The 20,601-nt window shown below is 40.0% G+C and overlaps 1 protein-coding gene across 7 annotated transcripts in view; it reads left to right on the top strand.

The window, feature by feature from the left end:
- Nucleotides 1–20,601, top strand: part of LOC126185125 (putative per-hexamer repeat protein 5) — a 95,472-nt gene that overhangs the window by 24,289 nt on the left and 50,582 nt on the right. Inside the window, exon 4 of one of the 7 annotated variants that reach the window (XR_007536948.1) lies at nucleotides 16,922–17,254. The exons of the other annotated variants lie outside the window; for them this stretch is intronic. The gene's annotated coding sequence lies outside the window, so the exon portion shown is untranslated. Of the gene's footprint in view, nucleotides 1–16,921; nucleotides 17,255–20,601 lie in introns of those variants that run through there. 7 annotated transcript variants of the gene reach the window in all.

The following is a 20,601-nucleotide window of genomic DNA, read 5'->3' as shown; positions in this document are numbered from 1 at the left end:
TTCTTCGTGAGAAAGGTATTTGGAAGATGAGGAGCTATAGTTTTCTTATCCACTGTTGCTTCTGCTGACTCCTAGCCTTTTTTGCATGTTTTCTTGGCACTGATGTGGTTCTATCACTTCTACTTCTTTTTAAGGTGTTTTCGCTGTTCCTTTTGGGCCTGGTGATGGTGTTGACTGTCACTTTAGTTTTGAAGGTACATTAGTGTTTTTTTTTTATTTTATTTCCTTGGTTATTGTGTTTTCCAAATATACTTTCTCCAAGCCATTCAGATGTAGTCTTTGTTTTATGTGGAATTTCTGCTAGTTTATTTGCAAGTCCATGGTCATGACTGTCAGAAACCACTAACAGTTGGAGTTAAGTTTTTAAGTCATTTTGTGTTGTTCCACTAAACACTTAAACACAACTTTGTGACAGCAACTTTGCATTTTCGAATTCATGCTTGATTTATTATTGGTCTGTGTCAGTATATTTTCTTCTCCTACCTTATTCACGTAGTCCTTTTACTTTTCACATCATTCACAAGAACTGTATACTGCACTTCCATAATCAGTGATGTCCACTTTCTTGTAAGTGTCACACTATTACACACAAATTTTAGCATCTTCGGTTGACTTTTTTGTGCTATGGTTTGGTAATATCCATTTTTAAAGTACCGATTATAAACCTTAAACTTGGTATGCATTCATTCAGTTTGCTAATGTCATCGTTAGTTTCCACAAATTTTCCTTATACACCATTATTCACGTCCTTTTGGAAAGACCTATGCTTAACTTTTAGCCTAGCTGCCATCTTGAAAGCAATTTAAAAATCTGTACAAAACATTCTGGATTTGGTAGCAGCTCAAGAAGTGTGATATTGAGGACTGTTGGGATAGTATACGTGTATGGGGGAGAGGTTTGTCTGCGTAACATATGCAGTAATTGGCACACATACTCTTAATTTATTCTTGACGTGCTTTCGGTCATTTTCATCCGCTGCATGTTGGTGGTTGGAGCTCTTCTCATAGCTTATGTAAGATGTGGGAATGTTAATATAGCTGATTTACACAGCCGTTTACATAACGGTGGAACATGTTACAGATTGTTCCTCAGTTGATTCTGTATCAGTGCCGGTGTGGTGTCAGCTGTATGAGGAACTATTATTGCAAGATGGTTGATAGAAGATTATTTTGGCCTGGTGCTATATGCCATCTGATTTTTGTGTCTCTCATATTTCTGATATGATGCACAATAGTTTGCTTCACTCTGAAACACCCAAGAGTGTGGATACAATTGAGTCCGGTATAATATTTTGTTGTACAAGTCTGATTCACATTGTCAAGAGAAACACTTTGGCTTGTTACAGTATCCTGCCTTAAAAATTCCAGATGGCTAATGTAGACATTTAAACTCGTATAAAATGTTTTGTTGTACTCCAGTCTCAGTGAAGTGAGCAGGTTATACAGAACTTGAATATAGGGAAGACAGTTTGAATTAGAAAGAAGTATTAGTCTCCTGGTATCGCAGACCAAAGTAGACCCCAGCAGTGTTTCTTTTACTTTTCCAATGCAGTATTTGATGAGGTGATTGAAGTTGGGTTACTATTTTTGTCTTATTCATACTGTCTGTCTGGGGCTTCTCCATGCTATATGTATGGTTATTAAACCATATCTTGCTCTTATTAATACATTTGTCTAGTAGATTGGATGGAAATTATAAACCACTTGAAATTTGATGATAGTGATTAATTGCAACCCTCCCGTAAAGTAATTGCATGAGTATCTTGATGGTGCAGATTAGTTTCCTATCCAGTGTTTGCTGGACACGTAGTGTCTACACACTATGTAATAAATCTGAAATCAGTTTTGTTTTACTAACAAACAGAATCATCCGGAATTGCATTTACATCTACGTGATTACTCTGCTATTCACAATAAAGTGCATGGCAGAGGGTTCAATGAACCACCTTCAAGCTGTCTCTCTACTGTTCCACTCTCGAACAGCGTGAGGGGGGAAAGAGGAGCACTTAAATTTTTCTATCATGATGATCATTTCTCCCTTGTAGGTGGGTGCCAACAGAATGTTTTCGCAATCGGAGGAGAAAACTGGTGATTGAAATTTCGTGAAAATATTCTGTCGTGAGGAAAAGTGCCTTTGTGTTAATTATTGCCACTCCAATTCACGTATCATGTCTGTGGCACTATCTCCCCTATTTCACAGTAATACAAAACGAGCTATCCTTCTTTCAACTTTTTCGATATCATCTGTCAATCCCACCTGATGCAGATCCCACACCGCACAGCAATACTCAATACTCCAGGATAGAGTGGACAAACATAGTGTAAGCAGTCTCTTTAGTAGACCTGTTGCACCTTCCAAGTGTTCAGTCAGTAAATCACAGTCTTTGGTTGGCTCTACCCACAACATTATCTATGTGATTGTTCCAATTTAGGGTATTTCTAATTGTAATCCCTAAGTATTTAGTAGAATTTCCAGCCTTCAGATTTGTTTGACTTATCGTGTAATCAAAATTTAGCGGATTTCTTGTGAATAATTTCACACTTTTCTTTATTCAGAGTCAATTTGCCACGTTTTGCATCATACAGATATCTTATCTAAATCATTTTGCAATTCATTTTTGTTATTTGATGACTTTACGAGACGGTAAATGACAGCATCATCTGCAAAGAATCTAAGACAGCTACTGAGATTGCCTACTATGTCGTTAATACAGATGAGGAACAATAGAAGGCCTATAACACTTCGTTGGGGAATGCCGGATATTATTTCTGTTTTACTTGATGACTTTCATCAATTACTATGAACCTCTCTGACAGGAAATCACGAATCCGGTCGCACAACTGAGCCGATATTCCATAGGCACGCAACTTAGTTAGAAGATGCTTGTGAGGGACGGTGTCGAAAGCCTTCTGGAAATCTAAAAATATGGAATCAATTTGACATCTCCTGTCGATAGCACTCATTACTTCATGAGTACAAACAGCTAGTTGTATTTCGCAAGAACAAATATTTTCTAAATCTGTGATGACTACGTGTCAATAAATTGTTTTCTTCAATGTTTGAATACAGTATGTGTTCCAAAACCCTACTGTTAATCTACATTAGTGATATGGACCTGTAATTTAACGGATTACCCCTACTTCCATTTTTGGGTTTTGGTGTGACTTGAGCAATTTTCCAGTCTTTAGGTCTGGATCTTTCTGTGAGCAAGCGGTTGTATATAATTGCTAAATATGAAGCTATTGTATCAGCATACTCTGACAGAAATGTTACTGGTATACAAACTGGACCAGAAGCATTGCTTTCATTAAGTGATTTAAGCTGCTTTGCGACGAGGATATCTATTTCTATGTTCCTCATCTTGGCAGTTGTTCTTGATTGGAATTCAGGAATATTTACTTTGTCTTCTTTGGTGAAGGAGTTTTGGAAAATCGTGTTTAATAACTCTGCTTTAGTGGCACTGGCATCAGTGACTTCACCATTGTTATCGTGCAGTTAAGGTATTGATCACGTCTTGCCACTGGCGTGCTTATTGTATGACCAGAATCTCTCTGGGTTTTCTGCCAGAGTTTGAGATAGAGTTTCATTGTGGAAATTATTGAAAGCATCTCGCATTGAAGTACACACTATATTTCAAACTTCTGCTAAACTTTGCTGGTCTTGGAGATTTTGCATTCTTTTAAATTTGGCATGTTTTTTCATTGCTTCTGCAACAGCAATCAGATCAGTTTTTTGTACCATGGGGGATCAGTACCATCATTTATTAATTTATGTGGTATACGTCTCTCAATTGCTGTCGATACTAACTCTTTGAAATCGTTCCACGTCTTTTCTACGCTTACATGATCAGATCAGAAGGAATGCAGACTGTTTCTTAAAAAGGCGTTAAGAGCATTTTTTCAGCTTTTTTGAATAGATACACTTTGCGTTTCTTTTTGATGGTTGTAGGAGTTACCGTATTCAGCCTAGCAGCTACTGCCTGGTGGTCTAATCCCTGTATTCGTCACAATACTCACTATTTGTCTAGGATTATTTGTTGCTAAGAGGTCAACTATGCTTTCGCAACCATTTGTGCTTTGAGTGGGCTCGTGAACTAATTGTTCAAAATAATTTTCTGAGGAAGTATTCAGTACAATTTCGGATGACGTTTTATGCCTGCCACCGGCTTTAAATGTATAATTTTTCCATCATATTGAAGGTAGATTAAAATCACCACCAACTATAATTGTATGAATGTGGTACCTATTTGAAATGACTCACATTTTCTTTGAACTGTTCAGCAACTATATCTTCTGATTTGGGGGGTCGGTAAAATGACCCAGTTAATAGTTTAGTCATATTGTCAAGTATAGCCTCTACCCATACTATTTTGCAGGAAGTATCTACTTCAATTTCACTACAAGGCAAACTACTTCTGACGGCAATAGATACTCCACCAGCAGTTGTATTTAATCTATCCTTTCTGAACACTGTTAGATCATTAGAAAAAATTTCTGCTGAACTGACTTCTGGTTGTAGCCAGCTTTCTGTACTTACAACTATTTGAACTTCAGTGCTTTCTATTAGGGCTTCGAGCTCTGGTTCTTTCCCAACACAGCTACGACAATTTAAAACTATAATACTGATCATATCTACAACTAACTTACTGTGTTTTACCTGCCCCGTTTTAGACGGACGCCCTTTTTGTGGTTTCCTGAGGCCGTCTAACCTAAAAAACTGCCCAGTCCCTTCCACACAGCCCCCGCTACCCGTGTAGCCACTTCCTGTGTGTAGTGGACTCCTGACCTATTAAGTGGAACCCGGAAACCCACCACCCAATGGTGCAAGTCAAGGAATCTGCAGCCTACAGTCACAGAACTGCCTGAGCCTCTGATTCAGACCCTCCACTCGGCTCTGCACCAAAAGATCACAATCGGTTCTATCAATGATGCTGCAGATTGAGAGCTCCGCCTTAACCTCTCAAGCAAGACTGGTAGTCTACCATTTCTGCTAGCTGCCCTAAACCAGACAATCTGCTCCAATTCAAAGTGACACATGTCATTGGTACTGAAATGAGTCACCACCTGCAGTTGGCTGTACCCTGTACTCTTCGTGACATCTGGAAGCACCCTTTCCACATCCGGAATGACTCTCCCCGAAATGCACATGGAGTGCACACTGGCTTCCCCCTCCTTGGTAGCCATGTTCCTAAGGGGCCTCATTACACACCTAACGTAGAAGCTCCCAACTACTGGCAAACCCACCCTCTGTGAATGCCCAGACCTTGTGGGCTGAGAAGCTTCCTCTGTATCCAGCTAAGAGACATCGTCAGCCACAGATAACGCCCAAAACCTGTTTGTCAAATGAACCGGGGAGGCCCTACGATCAGCCCTTCAGAAAATTTTCATTGCCTGTCAGACTTTGGAATGATCTCCCACTTGACCACCACAGAGACAGGCTGGACAGTGAAGGGGGAGGCGTGGTTATAGCGATAAAAAGTGTGATACTATCGAAGGAAATTGACGGAGATCCGAAATGTGAAATAATTTGGGCGAAGGTCATAGTTATAAAGCAGGCTCAAACATGGTAATTGGATGTCTTTATAGGCCCCCTGGCTCAGCAGCTGTTGTGGCAGAGTGCCTGAAGGAAAATTTGGAAAATATTTAGATTTCCTGACCATGTTATAGTTTTGGGTGGAGATTTTAATTTACCAGATAAACTGGGAGACTCAAACATTTATAATGGGTGGCAGGGATAAAGAATCCAGTGAAATTTTTTAAGTGCATTATCTGAAAACTACCTTGAGCAGCTAAACGGAGAACAGACTCGTGGCGATAACATATTAGATCTTCCGGTGACAAACATACCCGAACTATCTGAAACAGTTAATGCAGAACAGGGAGTCAGTGATCATAAAGCGGTTACTGCATCGATTATTTCAGCCATAAATAGAAATATTAAAAAAGTTAGAAAGATTTTTCTGTTTAGACAAAAAGCAGATTTCAGAGTACTTGACGGCTCAACACAAAAGTTGTGTCTCAAGTATCGATAGTGTTGAGGATCAGTGGACAAAGTTCAAAACCATTGTACAATATGCATTAGATGAGTATGTACGAAGCAAGATCATAAGAGATGGAAAAGAGCCACCGTCTGTACAACAACAGAGTTTGAAAACTGCTACGGAAGCAGAGGGAACACTTCACAGCAAACATAAACATAGCCACAGCCTTGCAGACAAACAAAAATTACACGAAGCGAAATGTAGTGTGAGGAGGGCTATGCGAGAGGCGTTCAGTGAATTCGAAAGTAAAGTTCTATGTACTGACTTGGCAGAAAATCCTAAGAAATTGTGGTCTTGTGTCAAAGCGGTAGGTGGATCAAAACAAAATGTCCAGACACTCTGACCAAAATGGTTCTGAAACAGAGGATGACAGACTAAAGGCCGAAATACTAAATGTCTTTTTCCAAATCTGTTTCACAGAGGAAGACTGCACTGTAGTTCCTTCTCTAGATTGTCGCACAGATGACAAAATGGTACATATCAAAATAGACGACAATTAAAATCGCTCAAAAGTGGAAAGGCCGCTGGACCTGATGGGATACCAGTTTGATTTTACACAGAGTACGTGAAGGAACTTGCCCCCCTTCCTGCAGTGGTGTACCGTAGGTCTCTAGAAGAGCGTAGCGTTCCAAAGGATTGGAAAATGGCACAGGTCATCCCCGTTTTCAAGAAGGGACGTCGAACAGATGTGCAGAACTATAGACCTATATCTCTACCGTCGATCAGTTGTAGAATTTTGGAACATGTATTATGTTTGAGTATAATGACTTTTCTGGAGACTAGAAATCTACTCTGTAGGAATCAGCACGGATTTCAGAAAAGACGATCGTGTGAAACCCGGCTCGCGCTATTCGTCCACGAGATCCAGAGGGCCATAGACAGGGGTTCCCAGGTAGATGCTGTGTTTCTTGACTTCTGCAAGGCGTTTGGTACAGTTCCCCACAGTCGTTTAACGAGCAAATTAAGAGCATATGGATTATCAGACCAATTGTGTGATTGTATTGAAGAGTTCCTAGATAACAGAATGCAGCATGTCATTCTCAGTGGAGAGGTCTTCCGAAGTAAGAATGATTTCAGGTGTGCTGTAGGGGAGTGCCGTAGAACCATTGCTATTCACAACATATATAAATTATCTTGTGGATAATATCAGAAGTTCACTGAGGCTTTTTGCGGATGATGCTGTAGTATGTCGTGGGGTTGTAACAATGGAAAGTTGTACTGAAATGCAGGAGGATCTGCAACGAATTGACGCATGGTGCAGGGAATGGCAATTGAATCTCAATGTAGACAAGTGTAATGTGCTGGGAATACATAGAAAGAAAGATCCTTTATCATTTAGCTACAATATAGCAGGTCAGCAACTGGAAGCAGTTAATTCCATAAATTATCTGGGAGTAGCCATTAGGAGTGATTTAAAATGGAATGACCATATAAAATTAATCATCAGTAAAGCAGATGCCAGACTGAGATTCTTTGGAAGAATTCTAAGGAAATGCAATCCGAAAACAAAGGAAGTAGGTTACAGTACACTTGTTCGCCCACTGCTTGAATACTGCTCACCGGTGTGCGATCCGTACCAGATAGGGTAGATAGAAGAGATAGAGAAGATTCAACGGAGAGCAGCGTGCTTCATTACAGGATCATTTAGTAACCGCAAAAGCGTTACGGAGATGATAAACTCCAGTGGAAGACTCTGCAAGAGAGATGTTCAGTAGCACGATATGGGCTTTTGTTGAAGTTTCAAAAACATACCTTCACCAAGGGGTCAAGCAGTATATTGCTCCCTCCTACGTATATCTCGCGAAGAGACCGTGAGGATAAAATTAGAGAGATTAGAGCCGACACAGAGGCGTACTGACAATATTTCTGTCCATGAACAATACGAGACTGGAATAGAAGGGGGAACCGATAGAGGTACTCCGCCGCACACCGTCAGGTGGCTTGCAGAGCGTGGATGTAGATGTAGATGAGGGGTCAACTTCAGTGCAGGCAGTATCCAGAGTGGCCACAGTAGTGGACTGAACAGGGGACACGTGTGACATGCTCGATGTCTCTCACATCACCACGTCCTACCCCCCACAGTGATGCCCCGTGGCAGCAGCCTCAAGCTGTGTGACTGAATCCAACGCAGTCTGGAGCTGTGAGCGAAGGGTTGCCAACTCGGCTCACATCTGTACACAGCAATCACAGTTCCTATCCATTACTGCAGTTGCTCCCGTTTGAAGCTCGTAAAAATATACAACAAATGAACTGTGTACTCGCCTTCTTAGCAGCAGGAACACCAGGTGCTCTGTCACTGACGATCTATCAGACACTGAGCTATACTAACCAAAACAAACAAAAGCCTGTATGAGGGTCCATAGCAGCGGCTTGCAAAACAGCCTTTGTGTAGTGAATATCTTGAACATATTAGTTTCCCTGCAGAACTGCCCTGGACAGCTGGTGTCCGGTTACTTCACTTAGTCATAACAGTTCAGCCTGTTTAGGTGCCGCACATTTTGGTTACCTACGTAAATGTATCGCCACAAATGTCATTTATCATTGCTTGCAGTAAATTACTTCCGGTGCCCTCTAGGAATCGCACAATGAATAATTTACTTACATTGGTACTAATAATTAGCTACGCTTCTGCTTCCCACCTCACACCCATTCAGTGTCAATGTTCCATTCGTTTGAACTCTTGCACTGATTTTCCAGTGTGTCGCCTCCTGCATTGTCATTGACTGGCATATGCTGTGGCTGGAAAGACTGAGACCGTGCAGTCGGCTCTCTTACAAAGGTGCATTTAGATGAGCCATATTTTATGGCAATATTTGGGGGCAATAAAATTGCCATCAATGTTGCTTCAATAGACTTCAACCTTGCAGTATGGCTGTGCAGTAATGTTGGTGTTACAGGCTGTTGCAGGTAGTTGACAACTTACTGCCAAGGGGTTGCTGGTGTTTTCCACCGACGATGGAGAATATTTCATGTTGCAAGGCAACACCTGTCTCCGTCCTTGTCTGTAATTACTTCCCTTTTGCTCTTATCTTTGTTTCCTACTTCTCTCCTAAAGTATTTCAGTCACATGTTTCGCTTTTGTTTGTAAGTTTGTGCGTGTACATGTACCCAAATGTGTTGCAGTTGTTTGTTGTGTACAGCAATGGAGAAGTGAATGAACAAAAAAACTGTGAATTTTATAAATGCGATTCATCTACAACCTGTTTTGGGATGTCAAAATTAATGTAGAATACAAAAACTGTGATTCGAAAAAGAGATGGAAAGCTGTTCCCGATCAGCTAGGCATCACACTCGACAAAGCGCACATAAAATTCTGAAGTCCTCGAACTTAAGTCAGATGCAAGGCAAAATAGTTGCATAGGAGAGTGGAACTGTTCGTTCATGTGGTTTGCATTTGATGTCATGAGTTTCATACCGTCTTAAAGCGTATCTACACTATTGGCCATTAAAATTGCTACACCAAGAAGAAATGCAGATGATAAACCAGTTTCATTGGACAAATATATTATACTAGAACTGACATGTGATTACATTTTCACGCAATTTGGGTGCATAGATCCTGAGAAATCAGTACCCGGAACAACCACCTCTATCCGTAATAACGGCGTTGATACGCCTGGGCATTGAGGAAAACAGAGCTTGGATGGCGTGTACAGGTACAGCTGCCCATGCAGCTTCAACATGATACCACAGTTCGTCAAGAGTAGTGACTGTCGTATTGTGACGAGCCAGTTGCTCGTCCACCATTGACCAGACGTTTTCAATTGGTGAGAGATCTGGAGAATGTGCTGGCCAGGGCAGCAGTCGAACATTTTCTGTTTCCAGTAAGGCCTTTACAGGACCTGCAACATACGGTCATGCATTATCCTGCTGAAATGTAGGGTTTCGCAGGGATCTAGTGAAAGGTAGAGCCACAGGTTGTAACTCACCTGAAATGTAATGTCCACTGTGCAAAGTGCCATCAATGCGAACAAGAGGTGACAGAGACGTGTAACAAATGGCACCCCATACCATCACGCCGGGTGATACGCCAGTATGGCGATGACGAATGCACGATTCCAATGTGCGTTCACCGCGATGACGCCAAACACGGATGCAACCATCATGATGCTGTAAACAGAACCCGGATTCATCCGAAAAAATGACGTTTTGCCATTCGTGCACCCAGGTTCGTCGTTGAGTGCACCATCGCAGGCGCTCCTATCTGTGATGCAGTGTCAAGGGTAACCGCAGCCATGGTCTCAGAGCTGATAGTCCATACTGCTGCAAACGTCGTCGGAACTGTTCGTGCAGATGGTTGTTGTCTTGCAAACGTCCCCATCTGTTGACTCAGGGATCGAGACGTGGTTGCACGATCCATTAGTCATACGGATAAGATGCCTGTCATCTCGACTGCTAGTGACATAAGGCCTTTGGGATCCAGCACGGTGTTCCGTATTACCCTCCTGAACCCACCGATTTCATATTCTGCTAACAGTCATTGGACTTCGACCAACGCAAGCAGCAATGTCGCGATACAATAAACCGCAATCGCGATAGGCTACAATTCGACCTTTATCAGAGTCAGAAACGTGATGGTACGCATTTCTCCTCCTTACACGAGGCATCACGACGACGTTTCACCAGGCAACACCGGTCAACTGCTGTTTGTGTATGAGGAATCGATTGGAAACTTTCCTCATATCAGCACATTGTAGGTGTCACCACCGGTGCCAACCTGGTGTGAATGCTCTGAAAAGCTAATCATTTGCATATCACAGCATCTTCTTCCTGTCGGATAAATTTCACGTCTGTAGCATGTCTTCTTCGTGGTGTAGCAATTTTAATGGACATTAATGTACATCAGATCAATAGGAAGTGGTTTACGAAATAGTTTTTGACAGGACAGTGTTTGTATTCTCCCAAAAAATTTTAGGTGGTAGTTCTGAAGTGTTACAATATAACTTCCATTGTGACTGAGAATGAAGCATTAGCGTGTGAACTGTTTTGTAAATTTATAAAATAGATGTAATATGATCAGTTTTTTATGTGACATTGTTTTGTAATTTAAAATTGTTTTATTACGATGGTTTCTGCCATTTGGAAAAAGGCATCCACTTGAGGACTCATTGCAGAAAATGATAAATAAATACCCAAAGTTAGTATCAGCTTTTACAAATGTTAACCTTTTAAGTGGGCATGACGGATATATCCGTCCATGCTCTGCTATTGCACAGTGGGTTCGACGGATATATCTGTCCACTGAGTTCTGTGGCTAGTAGCTAGTGGGAATGACCAGTTATCAGCCTGCCGTTGACACTGTGGTATTAGTTGAGCTTCGTCCACTAGATGGCAGCTCTTGTCACGCAACACAGTGTGTTCTAGGCTAGTTATAACATTGTCCACCTGAGCGCGCATCGAGAAAATGCGTCGTGTGAAGCAGCCGCAAAAGCGCGCCTTTTTAGTCTGTATTTACCGCAGCGTTAGTGAGTGATCTTTTGCAATGGCGAAAAGAAGTATTTCTTCAGATTCGGAGATTGAGAAGCTGCTTTTAGAAAGTGACAATAATTTCAGTGACAGTTATGAAAGTTTTCAAGATACAGATGTTGAGGCTAGTGAAAGTGACTTTGATTCAGAAACATCTGACGACGAGACACTACTGCAGCAGACGGTACCTAGTGAATTTGTGCGGGCTAGTTCACTTTGTATTCAATATTTGTTCAGTGGTAATAGTTGTACAGTTGCGCCTCTAAAACAAAATGATGTGATGAGTTGTTTTATGTGTTTTGTGGATGATGCTTTGTGCACAATGATAGCTGAACAGACGAACTTATATGCAGAACAGTTCATAGCTTAGAGCACTTGCCCGCGAAAGGCAAAGGTCCCGAGTTCGAGTCTCGGTCGGGCACACAGTTTTAATCTGCCAGGAAGTTTCATATCAGCGCACACTCCGCTGCAGAGTGAAAATCTCATTCTGGAGTTCATAGCTTCTCATCTCAATTTAGCAGCACGCTCCAGGGTTAACAGTTGGCCGAATACTACACGCAACGAGGTAAAAACACTTATTGGAATGCTTGTACTTCAAGGAATTCTTCACAAACCAGACCACAAAATGTACTTTTCAAAGAGGGAATCAGTTGACACACCTTTCTTCAGGAAAATGATGAGTGAAAAGCAGTTTCATCTTCTATTGAAATTCCTCCAGTTTGCTGACAATACCTCATATGATCCACTTGGCACTATCAGCAGGAAACTATTCAAAATTCACCCCATTATGGAGCATCTGTGGCGTAAAGTCAGATCATTGTACATGCCAGAAAGGAACATCACCGTTGACGAATCGTTGTTGCTCTGGAAAGGATGGCTTGGATGGAAGCAATATATTCCATCAAAGCGTAGCAGATTTGGCATCAAATTGTACGAACTCTGTGAAAGCAGTTCCAGGTATGTATGAGACTTTATTGTTTACACTGGAAAGGACACTAATTATGGTAGCCACTATCCGGACGAAAAATAACCTCTCGAATTGTTTTGGAGCTTGCACACGATCTACTCGGGAAAGGCCACTGTATTTACCTTGACAACTGGTACACCAGTACAGATTTGGTGGACAAACTAACCAGCAATAACACCGATGTTGTCGGCACAATGGGGCAAGACAGGAAGGGGTTCCTTGACTTCATTAAAAAGGAAAAACTGAAGAAAGGGGAGTACATAACAGGGTACAAAGGCAAGCAGATGGTAATGGAATGGAAAGACAAGAGAGACGTTTTTATGGTCAGCACCTTCCGTGACGATACATTTGTTAATGTAAACTCGAATAAGGGAATCGTTCAAAAGCCACAAGTTGTCGTTGACTAAAACAAGAATATGGGGGGGGCGTGGATAGGTGCGATTCTCAGTTACAAAGCTACCAGATGGCCAGAAGCAGGCTGAAAAAATTCTATCAGAAGCTTTTCCACCGCTTGGTGAACATTGCATGCTACAATGCATACATTCTGTACAAGAAGCATGGTGGTGAACAAAGTAGAATGAGCTTCCTGATTAGTCTTGGTGAACAGTTGACCATATCTTCACCACATCAATGGACATCAGTAAGACGACCACCTCGAACACCAAAAGCAACACACCTTACAGCCAGGCGTTTTCCAAACCTTCTGCCACCCACATCGAAGAAAAGACCAACAAGGAGGTGTGTGGTGTGTACGAGAAAAGGCCTTCGCAAAGACACTTCATACTGGTGCGCAGAATGCGAAGTTTCCTTGTGTGCAGCACCTTGTTTTAAAATGTTTCACACTGAAAACAATATGTAATATTGTGAAAATACAGTTTTGTTAACTTCCGCAATATATTTTATTCATTTCCACCTAATATCAATTTAAATTCAACAATGAAAACACGAGGGAAAACCTGAGAACAGTGCGCAGCACCACCGCGAACGGGCGCGCTGGCGTATATTACCCACTGTGGAAGAGGCGCGCGTGTGCGCAAACTACCCACTTGACAAGTTAATGGGAAATATCCCTGGATTGTAGTACAATGATTACTACTAGACAGTCTGTAATACACGCTATAAGTACATTTGATTCATGATTGTGTAGTTATCTTTGGAATAATTATAAACAATGTAGGTAACATAGTACAGTCAATGAAGGAAAATTAAGGGAAAAAAATCATATAACTACAGATTTTTGTACAGTGTTAGGAGGGAGTGCCATGAACAACTTACTAAAAATCCTGACTGATGGGTGGACGGTATTCAGAGGTCACTTTTACGTATTTTGTTGAATAACTCGAAAACTGCTGTTTTCTAGTGAAAATGTTTCCCAGCACAAAATTAAGCTACAGGAAATTTCCTATTCATAGGACTACGTTGCAGGAGATGGAAAAATCACAGATTATTAAAAATATTTTTAATGGTGTAAAATTAATGTTTATTTTGAAATGAAGTACGTTTAAAAAAAAAACACTCAATGCGTGCCACATATAAGTGCAGTAGGGCCAGATCAAAAGATAAATTGTGTTCTGGGGATGTAACAGGGTGGAGGTTAGAAGTGTGAGGGAAGGTTGCCAGATTGTGGTCACACACTTCCATTCTGGATAGGCTTGCAAACTGAACAGTGAGCAGGTCCTTCCCCACTCTTATCTATCCCACTACACCACAACAAGTAATTACAGGTTGTTTCATGAAGATACACCAATCCTTCTGCAGTGCATCTTATGAATCACTAGCAACACAGTGCACATACATACCTGGTGAGCGTTTATTTTCTGCAATGTTTGTTAACACTACATGGAATACAGATAAAGAGTTACTAATAATACTAACACAAAAAACACACATGATCTGTGTCTATGTAAATCTCTGCTCTGTTCCACACTGCTAGAGGGGAAGTTGGTTCTTAGTGATCCTGTACAGCAGCAGCAGCATTTTTCTGGGAAAGACAATTTCCTCTACCATGATTGCTGCTCGCTTTTCAGTTTACAATCAGGCTATATTTCTCCTGCATTTCTTGTCCTGTTCTTTGATGTGAGTTGACAAAGTAACTTCACTGAGCTGGTTTTGATATAATGGAATTACTTTCATTTTATTGAGTTCTTATTTGCAGTTGTTAGATGAGCTTTTTTACATAAAAGTTCACCAGCTGGAGCTGTCTACCACACTGAAGAGCACCTGCATCAAGTGTAACATGCTGTCAATATATATTTGACAATGTAGATTTCATTGTCTCTACTATCACTTGCTGGAATACTTTTCATGGAATGAGAGATACCAAATGAATCACTGCAGCCCTAGCTCGCCCAATCTCTGAAGAGACTCAAACACCTCAGTTGGCTTGCTCTGCAACAGAACCAGGTCATGTAGATGTACCTAGTTCATGAGGCGCGATCTAGGAGACTCCAACATGTATGAATAAACAAAGAATGTGATAATGCAGCAGACAACAAAACATCATAGGCTTGGCAGTTTAAGCAGGGTAGGGGGAGTATAGAAGTATTCCACAACTGGCCTTGGAGAGCGAGTTAGAAAATTTCCGTGCGGTCTGAGAGACCACACCTCAGGAGTTATGGGTTAATTTCATCCTGGCGAATATTTTCTCTAGAAGCAACAGTTGTAGAATTATTCTAGGGAAAACATCAGAGAAATTTCAATTACAAAAATATTGTCATTCGGAAGTATAATCCCTTTAGGCTGCATTCATGGTCTGTAGTCATTTAAAAAGTCAGAGTTATACATCATCATTTGCTCTTAGCTTCAAATTTACTATTCTGAAACAGAAAGCTTTTTGCATATGCTGCTGCTGGTACTGCTACTGCTGGTGGTGCTGCTGCTGCAGCTAATAATGATCCTTCTCCCCAAGAAAACTCTATGTAGGCTTGTTTATTATGACCTTGATTCATTAAGAAAGTAGCTGTTGTGAATGTGATTTTGCTGGATAACCCCAATATTTTAGTACAGCTGTTTATATTTGGCAAACATTTGATTTTTCAGTAACTGCCAGCGTTATCTCACTGTCCTTCTTTTGAGTGATTGTCAAAAAGTATAAGAAGAACCTTAATGATGATGCTCAAATCTCCGTGACTAAGAGCTGAAGGAATTATTATGTACTGATAATCAATATTTAACATTTCAGTTTTCCTCAGTGGTTGATGTAGATAGTTGGTAGTTAAGTGACAGTTTCACAGTGGAAATATGCATTTGCTGTAGTGACCTTGTTGATATAGAGAAGCACTTTGTTTGATGAAACTTCCAGGCAGAATAAAACTGTGTGCCGGACTGAGACTCGAACTCAGGACCTTTGCCTTTCGCGGGCAAGTGCTTTACCAACTGAGCTACCCAAGCACGACTCACGGCCCATCCTCACAGCTTTACTTCTGCCAGTACCTCGTCTCCTACCTTCCAAACTTATCAGAAGCTCTCCTGCGAATCTGGCAGAAGTAAAGCTGTGAGGACGGGGTGTGAGTCGTGCTTGGGTAGCTCAGTTGGTAGAGCACTTGCCCGCGAAAGGCAAAGGTCCCGAGTCTCGGTCCGGCACAGTTTTAATCTGCCAGGAAGTTTCATATCAGCGCACACTCCGCTGCAGAGTGAAAATCTCATTCTGGCACTTTGTTTGATGTTTGTAGTGGTGTTAGCATTCAAGTAAATATATCCATTCTTTTGACTGAAAATAGTGAGGAAAGTAAAGTAATGTTTCTGACAAATTATACAACAGAATGTACGTATTTTGAGAATGAACAGAAGGAAAGGAAAGCAAAGTGTTTTCCAAGCAAACCAACATTTTATGAGAAAAGTAAAAATTATTCTGAACTGAACCTGGCTTCTATTTTTGTTTATTTTTTAATCTTTGTTCTGTATTTTAAAATGTCTGGATGGAAACTCTTAATTGTGGAATGTTTTCCCATGGACAACAGTTTTTATCTTTTAAAATATATCGGTTATCCTTCAACATTTTTAAAATGATGTGTGAATTGTGAATAGGGTCCACTTCCAGTGTACTTATTTATTCTCATCATTATGGTCTGTTAATCATGTAACAACATTTAAATGACACCATCTGCGTTCGTAAAGAAATTCGGTACAGATGTAAAATGCCATTTTTCTCAAATATTCTATAATTTCATGTTAACCATTGCAATGGTATATTTGATAAATTTTATTACTATGACTGTAGACTCACAAGATTGTGCAAAATACCAGTTGTAACAAAAACAATTTTGTGAATGTAGAATATTTCAGTTGAATATTTGATTTTAGGTTGAAGGAAATGCGGCCAGTAATATTATAATTACGTAAAGGTGAATTCTGAAGGGTCAAATATTGATTGATTGTAAAAAAATTAATTTTGTAAAATTGAGTGGAATACAGTTTGCAGCACATTACGTGAAAATTTGCTGTTTCAGGTGAACGTAACATTTCACTCCATAATAATATATCGGAGTTTGCATACAGCACCCTCACAAGTGTAAGTAGAGATCTGAACTTGACAAACCAACAGCTTCTCAGATCTCAGGTACAACTTCAAGAAGCAGCTACATCTCTTCATATATTACAGTCACATTTCACCCAGCTGCATACTAAAATAGCTACAGTAAGCACTTCTGCTTTCATACCTCAAATTTATGTGCACCAATGTGAAGAGGAATAACTATGATGGAAACAACAATTGTGAAACACAGACTCTGTCATCATAATACACATTTTACAATTATAGTTCACTAAATGTTTTGCTAAAACATTCAGTAAAAATTTTTTTCTCCCCAAAGGCATTGTGTTCTGCATTGCCAATCAAAGATCCTAGTACCTGATGTGACACATAAGTGACACAGATGTGATTTCTTTTTGCTGGGAGCTAATGTCTTGACACCATGAAAATGATGATAGGATTTTCTCAGTTGGATGAGACTTCTGAAAAGAGGTGGACTTAATATTGTTCTTGTGTTAGGCAGAAAAGGGCTGTAGAAAAAGATTATAATTCTAAAAAAATATTTACTTTATAGTACCCACCCCCAAATTTGTTGTTGGATGTGGAAAGAATCCATTCGGCCACACAAGGACAACTTCAAGGGTACTCAATAGAGAAATGAAGTGGATATTGGATAATTACTCCCACAATGGTGGAACCATATGCTTTTTAACCAACTTTTAAGAAAATACAGTGAATGTTCTTAAATGCAGTGATGAGGTATATAGAAATAAAGAGGTGAACTGTGGTTTATAAAAGACAAAAAATTCAGTTTTCACTGAAGTTATTTACAGTATATCTTAGAAACATCCACACTTCTGTAGAGGCATACATGAAAGGCGTGTACATCATTTACCATTTCATTACAAAGCAGACTGCTTGCATACAAAATGTATGTATTATCAAGAGTGGGAAGTACATACATCAGATAATCATCCTACTAAAGGAGTAATATTTGTGAAAGACACAAATAAAGGGAATTAAGAGTGAATATTCTCAATAGTGGATATTCTCAATATAGAGCTGAAAGTGGAGCAAGTGGGAGAGGTGTGTTCTTCACTGCAACAAAATTTGTTATAAATTATAATGATCTATTCCCTAAATCATACAGTGAGCTCTGGGATAAGCAGATGGACGAAGTGGAAAATATCAAGCAGACTGTAAATAATGGTTTAAATAGTATTTCTAGTGTAATTTCCTTAATCTTGGGCTTTGAATGTTTACTTTGTAAGATTTGGACACAATGGAATTGTTGCTATGATGAGAATTTGTGGGTAAATAAAAAAAATTAAATGAACAATGGTCATTGTATAGGAAGAACAGCATAAATCTGACTTCTTAGCTCTGTTTTAAAATGTAGTGGCCACCACTCAAGAGCCATAAAAACTCACTAATGAAATGTGCTGGACAGGCAAGTTCATAGAAGGCACTGCCACGTACTAGGGACAGGGACAATAGAGAGCAAATTTCTGGGATCATATGTGTAGTAAAATCAGGGCTGAATTGAAAACATCCTGATTATATCAGATGGACACAAACAGGGATAAAATGTTGATAGTTCATCCAGCAGGAATCCTACAGCAGAAGCAGTATTGTTAACTTTCGGCACAAACAATTATTGTACCTTATGAAACAGAAATTGTAGGTAGAAAATGCCAGGCAATGGTGGTGGGGCAAATACAAATTCATATTCTAGAGGAAAAAACCTTTTTTCACAAAGCACCTAGCATCCAGCGCACGCTGGTCTATCGATTATTCATTATTTTGAAATGCATCCCTGTTGGGTTTTGAATATTTTTGAACACATTATAAGTTGATATCTGAATGTATCATAAGTTGAGTTTTGAATGCGTGCATATTGTACATGATGTTTCTGCCAGGAGAATCCCTGTTGCATCTAGAGATAAACTTTCCTGCAAACAAAAGGGGACGGGGCTATATGAGCTGAGCGGAATAAAGCCGAATGGGTGAATGCCGATCACTGTTTATTTATGTTGTTGACTGGGTTTGCGAATGATCAACATTCTTATAATTACTAGTGAAAGCCGTACATTCAAACTACCAGAGTGAAAATAAATGACTAACAGGTAAAAAAGATTACATGTTACCTTCTCGGTGTATCCAAGAAAATGAAATTTTGGCGAAGTTTTTGGACAGACCGCAACACCAGTAAGGGCCAGTTGTACAGTCCCTGGCTAACAGGTGCATAAGTTATGTTGTGGGAGTACTGCTGAAACGAACATGTAATAATGCCTAACCAGAGAATAAGTGCAGTATAACTAAACTGGTGATTGTGGCAGGGTTAGTGAAGTTGACCGGAGAATAAGTTTTGACACTGGCAGGAATAGCTACAGAATTAGAGATGACAAGATTGTTCGTTAGAATGAGGAAGGAAAAGAAATGGGGACATCACACAAATTATGGAAGAATATGACAATTTGAAATTTTTACAAAAATTTTGTACCACTACTTTTCGATCTCGTGCTTGAGAAGCTGGTGCCTATGAATGGAATGTGAAACTATTTCCTAACATAAAGCTTTTTGCTTGTAGTAGGCCTTGGCATTTGATATTGGTACTTCGTGAATTATTTTATTTGGTGTGTGTTAAAATTGCTGCAATATTAGACAGGCCTATTTCATTTTATCTGGCAGATAGTGACAAAATACACATAATCAACTCGACAAACCACACCAGTCTTGGGTACTATTTGTATTAACAGCTTTTTTAGTATTAGACAATGACATTTCACTTTTTCGTGTAGCAAAATGTTTGATGAGCTTTGATGAGGTAATAGATTCTTTCCCAGAAAGAAAAGCACGCCATGTAAAACTGTTGCAAGTTTAGAGAGGAAAAAAATGCTAGGATTTATGGATTGAAGAAACGTGCACTGTCTTGCTTGTCTCTTGTCTTTACTGGTTTTATGTATCCTGTATTTAATATGTCATACAAAAGAGAAAGTTATTAGCTAATAGGCAATAAATAGTGCTAATTTTCTGAGGAATTCTTGTTCTCTTGGTTACAAATAATCCCATCCAGAATTAATTGAGAGTTTTATAAGGAGGGGCAGCATGTCAAACTGGCCAACTGGGAACAGGAGAGGCACCACGGGACATTCTAATTTCCACTGTCCTAGGTATAGTTTGATGGCATCCATTACAAAATAAACATGTTTGAATTTTACGGAACGAAATACAGTGATGTGTGATAGAAGAATGCTGTGTGAAGAGGCGTGGCACTGCACTTTGGGACACTAAAGACCAAATAACGTGGCTTACATTTCCTCAAAGACATAAGTTTTCTGTTTGAGACTCTTCAGAAAGATGTGCGCTACAAAATGAACACTTTTTGAAGAGTTGTTTTAGTATTTGGTGTCCTAATTCAAACGCTGGAGGGAGGGGAGGCGGGGGGGGGGGGGCTATCTAGTATTGCCACGGTTTGGAAATACCATAGATTCGGGACTGATACACAGTGCAGTCTGAGTTGTAGTGGGTAGTCTCCACATGACCCATGTTTACGTTTAAGTGATTCTGCTGTTTCTTCTTCATTTATTGCTCTCACATCAAATGAAAACAAGATGGATTTCTGTAGCTGGGAGCTATCAAGTGAATTAAAATACA

The sequence above is a fragment of the Schistocerca cancellata genome, chromosome 4 (assembly GCF_023864275.1).
Source record: "Schistocerca cancellata isolate TAMUIC-IGC-003103 chromosome 4, iqSchCanc2.1, whole genome shotgun sequence".
Lineage (NCBI taxonomy): Eukaryota > Metazoa > Arthropoda > Insecta > Orthoptera > Acrididae > Schistocerca > Schistocerca cancellata.
The sequence above is the reverse complement of the archived record's forward strand: the minus strand, read 5'-3'. Positions and strand labels throughout refer to the sequence as shown.